Below are 7,251 nucleotides of genomic sequence, written 5' to 3'. Positions count from 1 at the left end.
GAGAATCTTTCCAATTAACTGCTAGATTAAAAAATCCTCTGGAGATTCTCAGGATCATTGCCTTGCCCATCTTCTACATATAATTGTATGACCTGTCACTGTCATGTTTCCTAGCTCTTCTCCTTTCCCTCTCTTAATTAAGTCTGCGAGTTCCTGCTTTCCTTTTACATGTATTATCCCTTTCTATTTGTATTTCTTCTTTTGAGTTCTTATGCTAGGGAAACTATACGACATTTACACATGTGTCTGGTTTATTTCACTTATGAGTATATCTTCGAGTGGCACCTACTTTAATATAAAGGCTTCAAGTTTAAGAACACTTATTTTTGCACAAAGAGTATTGCTTGTAGGGAAAATGGAGGGAAGATCATACTGCAAGATTCACAGTGACAATGTCATCACTGATACATTTTTGTAGAAAGTCTGCTACCCCACATTAATTCAGTTGTATGTCATTATTACAACCCACTACATCTGTCTAAGATCACTTAAGAGCACATCCATGGGCTGTATCCCATAAACAGGATTAACTGTGGAATTCAATATCTTCCCTGGGGGCTAATTGCTAAAATATACAGCTATATGATATTTAAAAAATAAATTAAACAATGACATCAAAGCACATGAGACATATTGTTTCTTGCACATTCAATTCTATCCCACTTTTCTGTAGCTATCTCCTGGCATTCCCATCCCAAGACATAGAATTAAAAGAAAAAACAGTAATTGGAACTATTCCATCACCCTTGCATGAGGTGTTAACATACACAAAGGAAAGATCTCTGTTATATTAGAATGTGAACCATCACATGGTAAAAGTGTTAGTGTGGGGCACTTTCTCTTATGTTACAATCACATATGACCTGCCCAAAGGGATGTATAAACTCTTCATACTGTCAAAGACCAATAGAGGCTTCAGGAAAATGAAGACAGTGGAGCTGCACCAAAGGTTTTTGACTTTTTCTTTGAAAATACTCTTACCATAATAACTTTTCTTTTCACTTCTTTGTATTTAATCCCCCTCACCAGTAAATCAGGAATAACTAAAAGTACTTAATATTTTTGCTCTGGGGACTAAATGTAATACAAGTAGACTGTATGGCACACATAGTTAACCTATACTATCCACATCAGTTGATTAACATTAATTAAACACCTACTATGTGTCTGGTACTAGCCTAAGAACCCAGGAAAAAGTAAATTGTAAGAAGAAAAACTGATGCTAAAGAGAAAAGCAAGGAATGAATTCTCACGTTTTATAAGACAGCGTAAGAATTTTGGATAGTACCCTACGGACAATGGACAACTATAACACAGACTAGATAGCTTTAGATTTGTGACTTCCAAAATTTGTTTCACCAACATCAGTGGAAAATAGATTGGGAGAGTAAGGTGGAGGCAGTAGTAATCCAGGCTATGGGTGATAAATGTGGACTGCTAGGTAGCAGGCTTGTCCTGGGCTAAGGTAACGGTAACAGTGTTCACATGGAAAGAAATTTTATTTTATTTTATTTCATTTATTTATCTTTGTATTTTAGGGAAGGGTATACAGGATGTTCAGGGTTTCACTACTACATGGGACTCAGTGATCCACTTGTTTACAGCCTTCCAAGAGCTGGGAGTACAGGCATGTGCCACCACACTCAGTCTCAATTGCCATCTCAGCACAACCTGGGGGCAGGGCCAGCATGGCAGGCCCGGGGATCGAACTCCCAGCCCCTGCATTTGCCTAAACAGGTGCTTTAATCCACTGAGCTATTTGGCCAGTTGTGTGGAAAGAAATTTTTCTTTTTGTGGTACCAAGGATCGAACTCAAGACCTTGTGATTGCCAGGCAAGCACTTATTCCATTGAGCTATCTCCCTGGCCCAAGAAATTTTAAACAATTCTTTTAAAAAAATAATGAATATCTTTGTAAAAGTTTAGAAAGTGAAAATATGTAAAAAGTTAAAAACAGAAGTCATGTGCAGTATTATCATTTGTAACAAAGCCTTATTAATATTTTGTATATTTAATTTTACAGGGTTTCTTCTCTGTGTATTCTTAGGCATATGTGGTATATAACATGTGTGCATGTATTTAAAAGAGTTGGCATTCTGTACTGATGGTTCTTTGACTTGAATGACTTCTTATTATATCATAAACTTCTCACCTCACTAAATATACTTTGGTAACATCAACTTTCTTAAGTAGTTAATAATCCATTTTACAAATGTACCACAATTGGTTCCATTCAAATTCTAGTACTGCATGCACATTTAGGATATTCTTTTTTGTCCATTCATATAAATAACTCTGGTACAGACATTCTGTGAGCTAAAATTTTGGAAATATCACAATCATATCCTTAGTACTGAGTTCTAGAAATTGAACTGGTAGGTTGAAAGCTATATTCAATTTTAAGATTTCTGATACATAATGACAAAATGCTCTCCAGAAGTACTGTTGTCAAACTATGGTTCTTCTAGCAGCACCTATGACTAGGAGACACATCTGAGAGTAAGGTCAAGGATGAAATCAAATGAACTCAGTGCAAATGGAGGAAGGATGTTTCCTAGCAAAGTATCAGGGCTGGAGCAATGTGAGCTCTGTCAAGAGAGACAAAGCAATGGGCAGGCCTCAGAAACAAGAATAAATTATGAGAAAGGAAAAAAAAAACTCTAGCAAAATCATGGGCATTTTCATTTAGTGCTTCATTTAGCAGAAGTAGTAAATAGAAGTAACAACTAATCTTTTAATAGTTTTTGGCATTCATGCAAATTTGTTGATCCAGGTTTTTTTTTCATCCAATAATTATTAGATATCTTCTATATGTTGAGTGCTGTTTCTGGATGTCACATAAGTGTCATTCCTAGAAGTTACATGTATGAAAATGAATGAGCCAAGGTTTTTGCTCTCAAAGAGTTCACAGTGTCAAAGAGACAGAAACATTACAATCACACTATCGTGAGGGTAAGCCAGGAATAGAGTAAGTATAGGGTCCTAAAATTAAAAGAATACTTTTGATGGACTCTATAGAATATTTAGGGGGAAAAAAGTATAGGATCCTATGGAAGCCTTGCCCTATGTGTACATCCCCATGTGTTTGGAGTGAGGGTGCTGAAAGGACTTTCCTCAGATGGCTAAGGGTCACAGATTATACTAATATTCCTTACTAGTTCCTTGAATATTTGTGCCATCGCTCACAAGCACACTCAGTAAGGCAGGCCGGATGCTTGCAGTAATCTAAATTCATTTTTTTTGTGAATGTGTCGAGCTAGAAATTGAGCCCACAGCCTCACACAAGCTAAGCAAGAGTTCTACCACTAAGCTGTATTCCCCCTCTCAAAACCCACTCTTGAATACTAATAATAGCCTCTTTATTACTTTAATGTACATATGAGCGTAGCATGTTTTGGTAATTTTGTGATCATGGTAAAATATAAAAGATTACAGACAAGTGTCATATACAGGCTTTTAAACCATTTTGTTGACACTGCTGTAATCACATTCACATCTACCAAGTCCTACTAATTCTACCTTCTAAAAGTCTTCTGCATCTATTCCCTTCTCTTATATGTCATCATTCTTAGGTCCTTATCATCTCTTGCTGAGAAGAACATCTGCATCCCACACTGGTCATGTTTCTCTCCAGTGCACCCTTCTTACTATCATCATCCAAATGTGAAAATCCAATCACAACACTCATGTAAAATATTTTAATGGTTTGTTGTCTACAAACAATATTTCCCAAATTTCAATTATCTGAATACAACCTGATGACCTGCAGCATAGTCACACCATTATTTCCTAGTATTCGTTTAAATAGATTTAAAACTGGTTCATTTTGTGTTTTTATCTAATCAAATCCTAAGTAAACTTAGATATGATGTACTAATAGTTTTATTTTTTGTACCCCTGGTAGATGCCCTACATTTTCAGAGTAAGCTGGCCTACAGAGACATACCCAAACTGCTGAGCATTGCAGTTGATTCTTCACAAATCAGACCCAAAGTATCTCCATATTCTTCTACTAGTATACCTTCCTTTACCCAGTATGCATCCTAACCATGGTGAATTCCTCAATATTGAACAAAATGTCCTAATCTTGTACAGTCATGTGTTTTTCACAGACTAACCCTTCTGTCTAGAATGCCTCCCTTCTACCCTTCTCTACCTAACAAAGTCAACACGGTTCAAGACCTAACATATCATCTCCTCACAGAAGCCTTCACTGGGACTCTCCCTCTGGCTAGTTATTCTAAGCCTCCATAGCAGTTTGTACCTGTCTCTGTTATACTACTACAATGGTACCTCAGAATTGTGGGCATCTATCTTTCTAAGTAGATCCAAGGAGAGCTTACACTTTGTACTCTGTGCATCTCCAAACCTCCATGTGGGGAAAGGACATAAGGGAGATAAAGTGACTCAGGTCACTATTTTTTTTAACAAAAAGCTAAAATAAAACCCAAAGTACCATTCAGGTCCAAATAGCTTAGAGGCATGAGATATTTTACAAAGAAAATCATCTAATTCAGAAATAGCCATACTGACTATAGTTTTGGCAGACAATTAACTACAGTTGCAATAGCAGTTAAGCTAATTTGGTTTTGGCAGCTACTTTACAGCAGATATGTTCTGACATAGAAATTCAAAGTGAATCATTTGTGCTGCTGCCAGGATGATTCTTCATTATAATCTCTCCTTACCACACACTGGAAAATCAAGGACAAAAATGAACATCAGGACTAGTATGATGGACACATTTCTTAGAGTAAGAAATGTGTACACCCCAGCCCCAAATGAACTCCTTATAGTCTATGTGATTTTCTGTATTTAAATTCTCTGCATTTAAGTTTCTTCTACAAAAAAGTGAGAATAACACTACATATATCATAAAATAATGTAACAAAGTGCTTATGTTGATGCTTGGGCTAAGAGAAGGGCTAAATAGTAGCCATTATTTTGACTCAATTAGATAATTACAATTCAAGTAATCTGCGAAGGCCAGCAAATGCATTTAAGAAAATAAATTTATGTTAGTAGATTTTCAAACTGATAGCTATACATGGTAGCTACGAATAGCTACCAACAAAATGTCTGTAAAACAAACTTCTTAAATTTAAATTAAACTCACACCTGAAACATACCACACTTCGTGTTCTCCAAGAACTGATCTCAAATCAGGTTCCCCTAGAATGAAAAGAAAAAAAATCACCCAATCTTAATTTGTCTTTGTTTCCCAATATATCTCTGCTGACACTCCAATCAAGCATTCAGTGCTCCTTCTTCTATCCACACTTCTCAAACTCCAATCCCATTATCAGGACGCATTTTCCCTACTTCTGCGCATTTCACATCCCCTTTCTCCTTTGGACCCAAAATTTAAATTCAGTTCATTCACAAAGCCCATCGGAATTGCTCTGATAGATATGTTTCAAGCCTTCGCACTTCCTGCGTTAGGCTTGAACGTCTACAAATCATCCCTTCCCAGTAGTATGCCCTCTTCCACTAACTCCCTGACAGCCTTTTCACGGGATTGTAATAATATAATAACTAATATAGTCTGTTTCACAACAGTCTCTTCTGCAGTCGGTGTGTCTCCTACAAGTATTATCAACATTAGTGCTATCAGTCTTTGCTGGAACCTTTGCAGGACGCTCGGGCTTTAAAACTGGTCTAACTAGCCTTTATGCTCACTAGAGTGCTGCACCGCACCTTAAACACATTTCTAAAAAACAAGAGTTCTTCCTTTTCAGAACTTTATCTCTTCTGGAAATTGGGAGGAAACCCTTTCCCTTATCAGGACTTGGCCAGGGAAAGGGCAGTGGCTGAAATAGCCAGGAACAGGACGTGACCCTTTCTTTGTATTCCAAGAGGAAAAAGAAATTTGACACCAAGTTGTGCCTGGGTGGGGGAGGAATTTTCAACGACCCCAGGGGAAAGAGTAATCACATTGAGGGAGTGCTTGCTCAAATCTGAAGGACAAATTGTGGGAAGAAAGCAGAGATCACCCAACTCCCGCAAGCAGTAAGAAGAATCCACGAGCCTCCCAGGGAAGCCCATCAGGAACCCTGATTTCAGTCCTCTGAGGAGGTACAAAGGGGGAAAAGGGGACATCATGATAGAAAAAGAGCACAGGCGGATTAACGAGCGGAAAAAGGAAAGCCAACGCTCCCGAGGCTCCAAACAACTGGTGCCCACCCGACACCCAGTCCCACACACCCCCTTCCCAGCTGAGGCGGAGCTGGGCGGAGTTACGGCTAAACGCCAAGGCCCCGGAAGCACCTTCCTCCCCGGGCCCCTCAGTCCCACAGTCCCCAGCCACAGCCGCTCAGACTTTCTTCCTCTCTGACCTCCAGTTCCCCGGCTACCGAAGCGCTACTCCTTAAAGAACCGCGGAAAACCGGGCAGGCGCGGCAGCTCCTGGGCTCAGAGGGCCCTCTCGGTGTCCTACTCCAAATAACTGTCTTCCCAACTTCGCGCCTCACGCTAGCCGGCCTAGGCTCGGCAGTTGGGCCCAGGGCTGCTCTCTCACAGCCGCGAGGGCTGCTTCAGCGCTTCCTATTGGTTACTGGTCACCGGGAAGGCCTGAGGCCCAAGCCCTTGTCCTCATGGGAAATGTAGTTTGGAGTCTCTGGAGGCTGTTCTTCCGGGGAAAGGGGGTGTATCTAATCCTGGTATTGGTGGAAAGATGAAAGTAAAACTGGAGGATTGTGGGAGATGGAGTTAAGCCTTTATACACCCGCAATTCCTACCTCCGCCCGCGCTTCCTGTAGTCTCCTAAGTGACTGAAGAGGGTATACTGGATATTGTACTTTAGATTGTAACGCTGTGCAGAATCATTCTAGCATATAAGGTTGTGATCGTGAGGGCAGAGGAAGGCTCTAGGTTTATTTTAATGTTCTTAAGTTATTCACGTTTTATGGAAAATATTTTGTATAATGATTTTATATTCTCATTGCGTTTTGAATGTTTTACAATATTTATGTAAATTTTGAACTTTAACTGAAAAGCTTTAGAATTGTCAAAGTTTGTTTTGTGTGAACCACCTGTATTAGATTCACTTTAAAGGCTTGGGGAAATTTATATTTTGCTTATAATTGTGTACCATATTTCCCGTTAGAAACAGCGTTATAAATAGACATAAAAATGTGATATAGCTAGTCCAGGAGAAGACTGTTGTGGTAAAGAGTGACCACATACAGCACACTGGTTTAATGTAGGAGTTTAGGACAGGTAGATAGCTCATCTTGAATAATAAAATAACTAT

The 7,251-nt window shown here is 39.0% G+C and overlaps 1 protein-coding gene across 2 annotated transcripts in view; it reads right to left on the bottom strand.

Annotated features, from left to right (window-relative positions):
* The window catches only part of Enox2 (ecto-NOX disulfide-thiol exchanger 2), a 499,315-nt gene extending 492,823 nt beyond the window's left edge, over positions 1-6,492 (bottom strand). The window contains exons 1-2 of one of the 2 annotated variants that reach the window (XM_023718864.1): positions 6,335-6,492; positions 5,118-5,171 (exon numbers count right to left, since the gene is read on the bottom strand). The gene's annotated coding sequence lies outside the window, so the exon portion shown is untranslated. The remainder of the gene's footprint in view (positions 1-5,117; positions 5,172-6,334) is intronic. The other variant, XM_023718863.1, reaches the window with a different exon arrangement.
* Between the last annotated feature and the right edge of the window lie 759 nt (positions 6,493-7,251).

This window comes from Octodon degus, unplaced genomic scaffold (genome assembly GCF_000260255.1).
Source record: "Octodon degus isolate 3935 unplaced genomic scaffold, OctDeg1.0 scaffold00063, whole genome shotgun sequence".
NCBI classification, from domain to species: domain Eukaryota; kingdom Metazoa; phylum Chordata; class Mammalia; order Rodentia; family Octodontidae; genus Octodon; species Octodon degus.
The sequence above is the reverse complement of the archived record's forward strand: the minus strand, read 5'-3'. Positions and strand labels throughout refer to the sequence as shown.